Raw genomic sequence first — 13,373 nt, 5'->3', positions numbered from 1 at the left:
GCATTAACCCCCTAATAATGATGTTATCGGGAGATATAAAATTCTTTTGCTTTTGTTATTGCATTTTTTCCACTTCTCTGTTGTGCGAATTTTGTTTTTATACGGCATTTGATCATCTGTGGATTTTGGAGCAAGTCTCATTTGCTAGTTGTTCTTACTATATTATTTTAGCATCTACAAAAAAATATTTTGTACCAATTCATTATGTCAGTGGTGAATATGATTTCGGATTTACTTTGTTTCTGCTTTAATTTAATAAAGATTGCCATTGAATTAATTAATGTAGTTTGCAGCATATTTGGGTTTTGGTTCTGAGATTAGTTTGCCCTTTGTTTAAATTATTAGTTTAAAAATTATATATGCACAATTTATGTGATAGTTACTTGTATATGCATGTATGTATAGTAAAGAAAAATAAGAACAAAAAATTAAAAATTATTAATTTGAAAATTTATTTAATAGGTCTAAAAAGTAAAATTCTGAGCTATTGCTACAAAGATACTATTTACGAGTAATTTAATAAAGTGATAGAGAATATAAATGGAAATTATCTCATAGGAAATGCGAACTGAAATTTAGAGTGCAGATGTGCACTAGTGTGGTAATTATTAATTGGAATTGGTTAAATATATACGCTGAAATTACCAGTTAAAATGTAAATAAAAAGATTAAAACAAGAAAATTATTTCTGATTCCATGGATAGATCCCGACTTATCAAGGGGACCTGGAACCTCTCCATAGAACCATCAACAATTCATGATATGCGCGTTTCATTATCACGCATATCTGATTTTCAATTTCACTTTTGCTTTTTTATTCAATCCTATTCGCTCGTCGGGGAATTATCTCACATATCCGAATTTTTACGATGTCATTCGGATGTTATAAAATTGAACAGAAATCATCCTGTGGTATCAGTAATAATTCTCTTGTTTTATTTTTCTATTTTACATTTTAATTGGCAGTTCCAGTATATTTGTTTGCCAATTCCAATTAATAATTACTTCGCTTCGCATTTCCTAGAAGATAATTTTCATTTATATTCTCTATTACTTTATTAAATTATATACATATATATATATATATATAACATATATATCAGATAAATTATACTTCAAAATAATATATAAATGCAATAGGTCATGTAGCTGAACTATTCTAAATATTACAAAGAAACTAACTTTAAATTTTATTCGAATCTACACTAAAATTTGTGAACTTTACAAAACATTACCTACAATTGTGAAAGTTCTTCACAATTTTACTGTTTACCGTACAACCTCATGTTGAACAACTGAAATACTTCGTACATTTAATTTCATTTTCGAACACTGACAGAAGTCCAGTTACACCGAATTTCGTTTTTTCTGAAGTGATTATCATATTCAGTCCACACTTTATTCAGTTTTAATAAATATTTCCAGAGAAAATTTAAGAAAAATCTTGATTTAGATTAGGTTATCGGATATATTGGGAGATCTTATGAAAACAAACGTTCCATTCTAATGTATATTTTACAATAGCACACTAAAACAGGTTTACACGAGTCATTAAATTTATATGCGAACATCAGGTGTAAATCAGCAAAAAAATATTCTTCAGTTATTTATTAGCTCACTTCATTTTAAGAACTTTTATTTTAAAAAGATAAAATATACTTTTCAGTGTTTTAAAATTAAGTTCAGCTGTGAATGTATTTTAGATAGAAAAAATATGATATTTTCATTTTTGTAACACGTTTAGATTAATGGTTTGTAACGTTGCGCGCCTCCAACTTGCACGCAACCAAGGGGTGACTGTGAAAACAGGATAAAACACAGAGTCTTGTAAAGGGTTTAAGTCCCTTTTTATTCAACGTAATAAATTACAATTGCGTGCTCTTGACGCTTACAGACGGCGCCAACTCGGCGGTCAAATAAAAATAATAACCTGAAAAGAACTTAAAGACAAGACTCTAACTACGAGGCTCTCCAAAATAACTAACTCACCGCGTTTTACAACACCGCTGCTAATTCAGCAGACTTGAAGCTCACTTGAACGATTAACACTACTTCCCGCCAAGCACATAGGCCGAAACGCGGGGTTCTTCAATTTCTCGCTCACTACCTCCGCGCTCGTGAAGTAAGAATATCACACCGAACTCGTTTCCTTCTATTTAAATCAGAATACTTCCGCTGATAATTTGAATCCTTGCGCGTTCTACTAAAATTTACATATTCTGGCATTGGCAGTTCCAGGGGAAAGTAAGGCTTGACAGGAAAGATAGTTTAAACTTAAAATAAATGTTAGTTAAAATAAATATAAACCCTACATTTGCCACCGCCAGAATTTGGAAAACTTGGAAGCAGGTTCTACAAACGACCTGTTGTAAGTTTCTCTAATTCTGAACTAACTAGCGAGAACTTCGTTTACACAAAAAAAATCTTATGTAACAAATTGTATACTAAATTCTGTTGATCGTTATAAAGCTCTCTTCTTACAGCAACTTTTCCTGGACTTCATCAATCAATCTTGGTCTTTCCTTCCAGCATCTGGAAGGAATAAGTATCAGTATCTTTCTACATACATTATAATTTACACTTTCTTGACACAATAAATTTTTGTTTTTACACGATTCGTTTTTCTTAGTTATTGCTTACTTCACATTCATTCAATTTTTCAAGCATTAATTTAACTTTACCCTGGCTCTCCACCGTGTGTGGTGTCAAACGGGAATATTCGTGTTTTAGTCTTACAACACTTCCCCTAACCACCATGATTTGTTAGAATTCAACGACCAAATAGACACACCTTACTCGACATTCTACAACTCAATGAGCTACTTTAATAGTCTTAAAAATTCAAATGTAGGTGGAGAACCCTACAAAACACATTCATTCTAACTTCCCCCTCATTCATCTTTAAACATGCAGGCTTTCGCTCTAAAGCATGACTTTATCTACAATTTAATACTTAAATTTTGACTTCATTGCTTTTAAGCATTCACTTTTAGCATCTACAATTTTATGCTTCTAGACTAAATTCTACTTTTACATAACCTTCAAGTATTTACATACATTTACAAAATTTTAATACATATGCTTTTTACAATTTACCATAAAATGAATAAGAGAAAATAAATTTTTACTTTACTCATTCTTCGCCAAGCTGGCGGTACTGAAACTAAAATTCTTATTAGTACAAGAATACGAAGTTATTTTTATCTCCGGCCAAATTTTGGCTTTAACATAACAGAATTAGTCTTTCGACCAACAGAAAATGCTTGTTTTTAGCTTTTACACTTAAAGAAAATAATACTTTTGCCTTAGCTAAATAAAGTAAAACAAAACTAAGTCTCAACCGAGACATATTGACTTTCGTCAAAACATAGAACTTCGTACTTATGCATAACATTTCGGAACAAAAGAGAAAAAAAATTTATAGAAGGTTTTAACTTATCTTTGAGTTTTCGATGCTTGAAACTCCGTCATTCGTTTTTGGCAGAATTGGTCCCAAGTTAGAGGTTTCATGGATGTTAATCTTCTCTTACTGCCCTCCGAGTGTCGTCCACCTGACTTTTTCTTTTGCGTCCTCTACATGCTGGCCTCTTGGCGGAGTAATCGTCTGGTTGTTGTCATTTCCGTTTATCCCTGGGACGGCTGGTCTTGACGTCCTCCGGTCTGGAGTCCTTCTTGAATTTCTTCTGTTCGTCGTATTTTTGTGCCTCCTGTTGTCGTTTCAGTTTCCGGAACGGCGGCCTTGCTGGCACCTGACTCTGTGGCCGTGTGCGCGTTCTCCTTGATGTGTAATTTCTCCTGCTATCCTTTGTAGGTGGTGTTTTTCTCTTTACCACGGTTTCTTTACCCGGTGCATCTGTATTTTTGTTTTTCTTAAACGCTGGAGTTTGAAAATTATTTTTTCTTTTTGATACCGACGTCCGGGTTGTAGAAGGGCTAGGTCTCTCTTCAGTTCTCTGTTTCTTGGGTGGTGGAATAGTTGTTATTGTCTCTGGACCTTCTACTTCGTTTAGACTTGAGTCCTGCAAGAAACTTTTAAGGATTTCAAAATCATTTGGATTATAGTATTTTTTCACCTGGTCGGGACTTGCTTTACAGATTTCCCCTCTCTCGTTCTTAAGATATAAGACTACTCCTTTGATTTCCTGAATTACATAGGGGCCTTCAAACTTTGGAGCTAGCTTTGCCGTAAAATTGTCTGGGGCACTTGATAAAGAAAATTTCCGCTTCAATACTTTATCCCCAACTTTAAAATCTGCTTCACGGCGTCTTCTATCGTAATATAGTTTCTGCCTATTTCTTGCCGTATCCGAGCTTTTAAGCGCCTGATCAATCAACTTTTGCACATCTTTTTGTTTAAACTCCTGCTCTCTTTGTTGCACAAAGAATAATTTATCTAAAGGCGTAATTAACTTTCTGCCTAAGAATAATTCTGCTGGAGTTTTTCCGTAGTATCATGATGTGCCGTTCTTAAAGCATAAGCTAATTCATTTATGTAGCCATCCCAGCGCTTGTGATGTGTGCTCACGTAACTGCGAATTATTTTTACTATGTTTTTATTAACTCTTTCTGCTATGTTAGCCTGTGGTCTATACGGAACCATTTTGATATGGCGTATGCCAAGTCCATTGCATATGTTTTCAAATATTTGACTAATGAATTGTTTTCCGTTATCGCTAATGACTTTTATCGGTGCACCGTATTTTAAAATGTATCTGTGTAAGAATGCATCTGCGACTGTTTTGGCTGACGCGCGTTTAAGAGGAACAATTTCTATCCATTTTGAAAAATGATCTACTATTACTAAAAGAAAACGATTTTTATTTAACTCGCTCTGGGGGAAGGGACCAAGGAGATCTATGCCTAAAATTTCATTCGGAAATGTAGCGCGAATGCTATTTAAGTACCCGGCCGGGCTGTAATTAATATCATTTATTAACTGACATTGATTGCAGGACCTGACATACGCCGTTACTATTTTGTATAATTGCGGGAAATATACCGCCTCGCGTACCCTTTTTAAAGTCTTTCTGACCCCTAGGTGGCCCGCTGTTTTTGCTTCGTGCAACTCCTTCAAAATGCTTAATCGAAGCGAGGCTGGGATGACTGGCTTATACTCAAGATTTTCGTTTGTTGTTTTCGTATAGAATAATAAATTATCTATTATTTCATAGTTTTTTTTCTCTATTTCTTATCGCATCGATATCTGTGTGCTCAAAGCTTTCGGGGTCTTTCAAATAAGCATAGATATTTCCAAATTCAGGATCAGCTTTCAGTTCAGTAATAACCGTATCTCTAGAATCTAAAATTTTTGAAGTCAACACAGCGCATTTAAGTTCATTTCCTTCATCGTCCAGTTTTATACGAGAAAGTGCGTCAGCTACATTGTTTTCCTTACCCGGTTTATGTTTTATTGTGATATTATATTCTTGAAGTTTTAAAGCCCATTTTATTAACCTGGGCGTTAGGTTTTTCCCCGAGTAAAGTCTACCAACAGCCGCATGATCCGAAAAGACTGTTACTGGCGATTTGCCGAAATAAACTCGAAATTTGTGTACAGCCATTAATACGGCTGATGTTTCTCTTTCTGTAGCTGTATAATTCCTTTGTGTCTGATTCAACGTTTTACTAAAAAATGCCAGAGGATGGTTATTTTGCATAAGAACTGCCACCAACCGCATAGTCTGACGCATCTGCTGCAATTTCCAGGTTTTCGTCCCCCTCCGGGAATTTTAAAACAGGGGCATTAATAAGCGCTTCTTTTAATCTTTCAAAAGCTGTGTTAGCTTCCGCTGTCCACGTAAATTTAGCCCTCTTTCGTTTGATTACTAAGAGTGGTTCAACAATATTAGCGAAATCTTTTATGAAAGATCGATAGTAAGAACATAACCCAAGGAACGAAGAAAGTTTCTTGGCGGTGTTGGGCGGTGGGAAATTCTTAATAGCTTTTATTTTTGAATCTTGCGTTTCTATACCCATTTGCGAAATTTTATAACCGAGATATTTAAGTTCTTTAGTTGCGAACTTGCATTTTGAGGCGTTAATTGTAAGACCGGCCTCTTTTAATAATTTAAAAATTTGTTCTAGATCATTCATATGTTGTTCCAACGTACTACTCGTTATAATTATATCATCTAGATAAATTAAAGTTGACTTTCCTAGGACAGGCTTTAGAACAATGTCCATAGCTCTCCGGAATGTTGATGGGGCCCCACACAACCCAAAGGGCATGCGTAGAAATGCATAAGTGCCCTATTTTGTTATAAACGCGGTTTTATGTATATCTTCGGGTCTCATAGCTATTTGATAGTAGCCAGACGTTAAGTCCAAAGTAGACATATATCTTGTCGATTTGATCTGTCTAATGATCTCGTCTATAACCGGCAAAGGGTAAACTGGAAATTTGGTAATACTATTTAGTTTTCTGTAATCAATAGCAAACCTCCAAGCCCTTTTATCCGAAGGAGGAAACTCGTTCTTTTTCCTACATAGTACGACTGGACTCGCGTACTCACTATTTATGGGCGTTATTATTTTATTCTTTAACATCTCCTGAATATGTTCTTCGATGATTAAGTCTTTTTGTTTGTCATAACGGTATGGCTTAGTCCTACAAGGTTTTTCGGCATTTAATTGAATCTTATGAGTCACGATTTGGCAGTTTCCTGGTTTTTCTGAAAACAAATGAGAAAAATTACTCACCACTTGCTGTATTGCTTTACTTTCCTCGTCATTCAGATGGCTAAGGTCCACTTGAGGTGTCTCCACAGGTTCCACCACCCTCTGGTCCATCTCCAACACCACGGAACTATCTTGAAAATTTAATTTGGCCCTCGCGGCCCTTAAAAAGTCCATACCTAAAATAAGAGAGTGTTGCAGATCTTTCACCACAAAAATTAATACTTTGAGACTTTCCTCTTTTACCTGTAAGTTTAATGATAATTTCCCGATGCAGTGACATGTTTTTCCTTGGGCCGCTATAATTTCCGTATTTTTGGTTTTAAATAGTCGTACCCTATAAAAATTCTTTTTGAAGAAATTTTCACTCATAAAATTTCCTTCTGCTCCTGTATCGATGAGTGCTTCTACTGGTACATCGCCAACCAGGACTTGTATAATTGGTAGCTGTGAGTTTTTTACGATGACCGTATTTAAATGTCTATTTGAGGGTTTTTTTAAAAACTTCCGGGGTCTGGACCCTCCCTTTCACAGGCCCCTCTATTCGTTTAAAGCTTTCCTTTCAATCTGTGTCTTCTGGGTACGCGGATGTTTATTTTCAAATTTTCTTTTTGGGCCTTGACCTTCGAGTTTCGATGCGTTAGCTTGATAGCTTTTTCCCCCATAAGAGCGATTTCCATTTCTGGTTTCCTCCTTTGAAGATTTCCTTCGGGTACTTTGAGAATATGTTTCCCCTTTCGCTTTTTCCGCTATTCTGCGATTTTGAAACTTCACCGCCAATTCGAAGAGTTCCTGCAATGTTCTTGGGTTTCTAATTTCAAAGTAGTCTTGAACAGCGGGTAACAATCTTGGTAATATTATTTCAATAATCTCCGCATCGGGTTTCTTTCCATACAGCATATCCGTTAGCTTGATTTTTCGTAGCATAAAGTCCGTCAATTCTGCTGTATCCCGTTGATAGAAACTATATAGTTCGGCTTCCAGCCGTGCGCGATCTTTCACTATGGGGAAGGCCTTTACTAACGATTTTTTGAAATTTTCAAATATATATGTCTGGCTGCCAAATTCCCCTAATAAAAATTTGCCTATGTTTTTCCACCATAGCGTGGCCTGTCCTCTTAGTGCTGATGTGGCGATGGCAACCTTTTGTCTTTCGGGAACAGGGTAGAGCTGAAAGTGGTTTTCTAGACCTTCTAGAAATACCGACACCGAATTTTTTCCGTCGAAATGGACGTTTGGCTTGATTGACGCTCTCAAAGTCTGGACCAGGTATCCAAATCCTTCTAACTGGCTTGTCATTTCTTGATGTTGTCCAGCGGTTTCCATCCAATTTTCGGCCATTTCAGTTCGATAATTGTTCGGGCGCCAATGATACGTTGCGCGCCTCAAACTTGCACGCAACCAAGGGGTGACTGTGAAAACAGGATAAAACACAGAGTCTTGTAAAGGATTTAAGTCCCTTTTTATTCAACGTAATAAATTACAATTGCGTGCTCTTGACGCTTACAGACGGCGCCAACTCGGCGGTCAAATAAAAATAATAACCTGAAAAGAACTTAAAGACAAGACTCTAACTACGAGGCTCTCTAAAATAACTAACTCACCGCGTTTTACAACATCGCTGCTAATTCAGCAGACTTGAAGCTCACTTGAACGATTAACACTACTTCCCGCCAAGCACATAGGCCGAAACGCGGGGTTCTTCAATTTCTCGCTCACTACCTCCGCGCTCGTGAAGTAAGAATATCACACCGAACTCGTTTCCTTCTATTTAAATCAGAATACTTCCGCTGATAATTTGAATCCTTGCGCGTTCTACTAAAATTTACATATTCTGGCATTGGCAGTTCCAGGGGAAAGTAAGGCTTGACAGGAAAGATAGTTTAAACTTAAAATAAATGTTAGTTAAAATAAATATAAACCCTACAGTTTCAATAGAGTTTTTCCTAGTAACCCCTCCTTCATTTTTGTTTAATTACTTCTATATTTTATTTTTTTAAATTGTTTTCAGCTATTTGCTTTAAAGTTATCTCGGAACTAATTTTTTTTATGTTTCTCTGTCTATTAATTAGTTTCTCAAACGCTCAGTAATAAAATCCTTACTACACACTGTAGAAGAAATAATCTGTAATTTACAATTCTTCTTTATGAGGACGTCTGTATTACACATAGTTCTTTTTAATGCATTTAAATATAAAATGGAAGCTGAAAATCAACAGTAAAATAGTTTTAGCGATACTTAATTTATGTTATTATGACAATTTGAGATAAATAGTGTGAACAATATTAATGTTATGCGCAATATTAAAATTATACGTATCATTAATAGGTTGCGAAAACCTTTTTTTAATTAAAGTCAGCTTAAGCAGTATTGTATTTTTTATTAATTTATTCTTTATTGAACAAAATGTGAGTCTGAAATTCAATACTGAATTTTCAAATACATTGCTATATTTATTTGGTAATATTCTACTTTCTGTCATAAATAAATCAATACATTCCACATCAAATTATATGGACAAATCAAATTAGTCCATGGACTTTTAACATATCCTATGCTTTACACAGACCTATTTTATTTTCATAACATATGCTGTGTTTTAAACAGACCTATTTTACTTTCGTAACTTATGCTGTGATTTAGACAGATCTATTTTACTTTCATCGTGTACCGCTTTTTCATTTAGATCTTTATTATGAGAAAGTATTTTGCTAAAAAAGGCCATAGTTCTCTTTCCATCTTATTTTATATCGTTTTATGTTATGCCTGTATTTTAATACCTTCAACACACTGCGTCAGGTTACGCTTTAAGAACATAACATTTTATAGGCTTCCACTTTTAATAACAAAGAGAAAATTAATATTAATTTGATTTCTTAATATTCTAAGTATCATGCAAAAGTTCGTAACTCAAAGCAAATGCAACATGAAAGTGAAATTGGACTCATATTTCAGTAAGTCAAATATTAGCAAGACCTAGTTGTTAAAATTTTAAAAAATATTTTCATATTAGATATATGTTATATATGCTCATATAAGCGACTAATTAACATCTGCAGTGGGAAAATTTAATTCCAAAACGTAAATTCTGCAAAGTACTGTGGTGTTATGAAGTTTAGATTTAAAGATCTGCCACCTGAAAAAATTATCATGAAATATTTTGCAGAAAATGTGATTATTTCACCTGATTAATTTTAATTTTCTTATTACATAGGTGTATGTTTTCTAATATAGGCTACCATAAATTACTTAATTGTTTAGGAATTTATTAGCTATTTTGTAATAAGAAAGATGAAATTACGCATATATTTTATTTCAAATTTTTATTTCTCTAACTTCGTAAAAGGAATCATAAAATAATACAGCAGTTCTAATATATAGTAGTGCAGTACTTTTTTGTGAGTTTAAAGAAATTTAATTTAAATATTTTAATTTAATTAAATTTTAATTAAAATATTCATCTACATAATAATTAAACAAAATTGCTTATGAATATTTGGATTGAGTATTATATTTAAACAAAACCAAAAAGCATTTTTAATTCTTTTTTACTGTAGAAATATTCGATTTATTCTGATTTCAATGTGCGTTTTCTTTGAGGAAGAACTTAGGAAGATTAACCTCCTTTCTTCATCTTTTGAAATTATTTTCAGTAAGATTTTATTTCTGTAGCATGCGCAATACATTTTCTAAAATTCTAAAACACACAATTAGTTAAAGGTTTTTCTGTTCCACTGATTATGTTTAATTTTAATATTTTATATATGAATAATCAAACAACTTCAAATATACTGACTACTATAAAATTAGGCTCATAATATCATATATTTTCATAGAATTTATGGAAGATGTCAATTTACAGATTTTTTACAATGTCAATTTACAGACGTTTTACGTTTATACTTTTAAATCTAATAATTACGGGTAAGGGAGGAGTATTGTGAATAAAGAGAACATATCACGAATTCTTCCTAAATTGCGGATAAGCAATTGGACTCTTTAAAAAATAATTTCTTCTCCTAGCAGAATTCAGATTTGTTGATTTCTTGAACGGTTGTAGAGTCATTAGTTTAATTGGAAGCAGAAAATATGAAAAATATGCAATCGCCTTCGCCGGGAATCGAACCATGGACCTCTGGAATACCGGCCCAGCGTGCTACCGTTACACCACGAAGGCACGCTAGGAAAGTGGGAGTCGCCAAATCCTGGGTGCGGAGAATCATCATCCACAACCCTTTTAGTTCGGGCGCCACTTGTAGAGTCATTAGGCTAATTGGAAGCAGAAATGATGAAAAATATGCAACCGCCTTCGCCGGGAATCGAACCACGGACCTCTGGAATACCGGCCCAGCGTGCTACCGTTACACCACGAAGGCACGCTAGGGAAGTGGGAGAAATACCTTATACGGTAAGTATGAAAACTTGAGATATGCGTGATATTTAAATTATATAGTTAGTGAAAAATGCCGTCGTGTTATCCTAAACGCAAACTGACATACAAAAATATTACTGAAACTGCTGAAATTACATAACCAGAAATCAATATTACATGTGACTCTGAATGTTTAAGAGCAAGTTTACAAGACCACTCACAGATATTTTACAACCTTCTATGTGGGTAATGTTTTGGCAATGACTTTTAAAAGGCTGATATTGAGTCTGCTGTCTTATATACACCAGGAGTTGTCCTGCTGATTATCACTTCCTATACCATCATTTGAAAGCTGTGTTTGCAAAAGTAACTTGTGACACTAATCTGTTAATTAATAATTTATAAAAATTGAACGAAGCTTTAAAAATGTATTTTAAAATACATTATAAAATACAAGTAACATTTAGACAATTTTACTAACATTATGAATAACCAAATTTTGACATAAATATAAGGTTTATAAAAGCACATTTTGAAAAAATAGGTTCATACAAGCAAGTCAAAACACTAAATTATATAAAGATACTGTGTGACTATATTATGTAATTATATAAGACTTATATATTATATATACTTATATAAGACTAATTATATAAAGACTATGTGACTATTAATATCTTAAATAAGCTACAAGAAGATTATGAAATACATACATACTGATACAACTTCAGGATAATATGGAACTAATCATTAATTTTATGTCTTGTCTGGTGTACTTCAAAGCTTTTAAGTTCGTCCCTGCCTTTCAAAATATATTTATTACAAGTTATTTTACTTATAACTTCCTGAATTTCTATCAGCTACTAACAATTTTTACAAATATGTTACTCTAAAAATTGCCTGCTTTCAAACGATACCAGTAGCGGCAAGATTTAGCAATGTCATTCACATAGCCCGTATTGTGAAAGATAAAAGTTCTTTGAACTCAGCCGTTGTCCTTTTCCTTTAGATAAATCCTTAAATTTTTCAGTTGGAGAATAAAATGTGTAAAAAATATCCAAGAAAAACCATATTTTGACATAAATTATCTGCTCACTAAGTGATTATCCATTCACTATCTACTGGCATTAAAATGTATCTGACTTCAAATATGAAAACAATGGTTGCTTTTCAGAAGCATGTAACAGGTCTTCCATTAGAGCTATATCTTTTTCATTATTGGAATTCAATTATTGCCTTTTTAGCTTGAGAGTATATGTGAAACTGAGGAATATGTTTGAGTTTTACACCTTTCATTTTTCTTTCTCTCCCTTTGCATTTACCCATGGCTTTAAACGTACTTCAAAAATTATCGAACACACAGACTGAAGGTTTCTAAAGAAAATTTTTCAAAAGTATGTAATCTTTTTTTACATTATCTGCATGGTATTTTCAGCAAGTATAAGAAAAATAAAATGATGTGTAAATTAAAAGAAAGAACTGAAAGATACCATTTTCTACGGTGTAAGGATCCTAAGTTTTACTAACGTTTATTTTATTTTAAAACTGTACTATCACTTCTTATTTTCTACTTCCGGCCAGAATTAAACGCTTTAACTTATTTATGCAAATTGTCTTGCTAACGCCAAGTACTTAAGTTGTGGCTTTTTGCCAAGCAAGAGAGAGGAAGGAGTTATTGGAAGCAAGCCGCTTGCCACTGTAGTTTTACGAGTTTTCACTCTGTTGCTGGTTGCCTTCAAGGCCAGAGATTTAGCCCTCTTGATAATTGCAGACGTATCGTAGTTTTAACAGCTCGGCGTACTACATACATACCTTTCTTTAAATAAAGGCCAAACTTCGTGCTAGGCACTTGTATACTAATTCAAAGTTAGTTTTAGTTAAAGTTTTAGTTAGTAGTTTTTATATTCTTACGATCAGACCACAAGTGATTGGTCTCTGTATTCCGAAGTTTCGGAAATTCCTGTAAAGTATAGAAAATAAAGGGTTTCGTATACCCTTCCTGCTTGTATTGTCTACTTCACACATTCTTGAACATAGCTTGAATAAGCTCCCTGTTCCTATTCAGGACCATTCATGTTTCCAAAGCAAGTCAAAAGAAACACTAGTCCTGATAACGGCAAGCTAGAAAACTGCATTTTATAAAATCGGAAACGGTTTAATATATTCCCAGGATTTGAATATTCTTTATTTTTGCATTTAATATTATCTAACAAATATGTAGGACAATTTTACTACAAAAGAGAAGTATAAAATTTATTTCGTTTTGAGTAAAATTTGTCAATTACTATTCTTAAAAAACATGGAGTAGTTGAAAAACATCGTATG

Source organism: Stegodyphus dumicola, chromosome X1 (genome assembly GCF_044657685.1).
Source record: "Stegodyphus dumicola isolate Sdum_Otavi_A_Nest chromosome X1, ASM4465768v1".
In the NCBI taxonomy this organism is placed as follows: Eukaryota; Metazoa; Arthropoda; class Arachnida; order Araneae; family Eresidae; genus Stegodyphus; species Stegodyphus dumicola.
The sequence above is the reverse complement of the archived record's forward strand: the minus strand, read 5'-3'. Positions refer to the sequence as shown.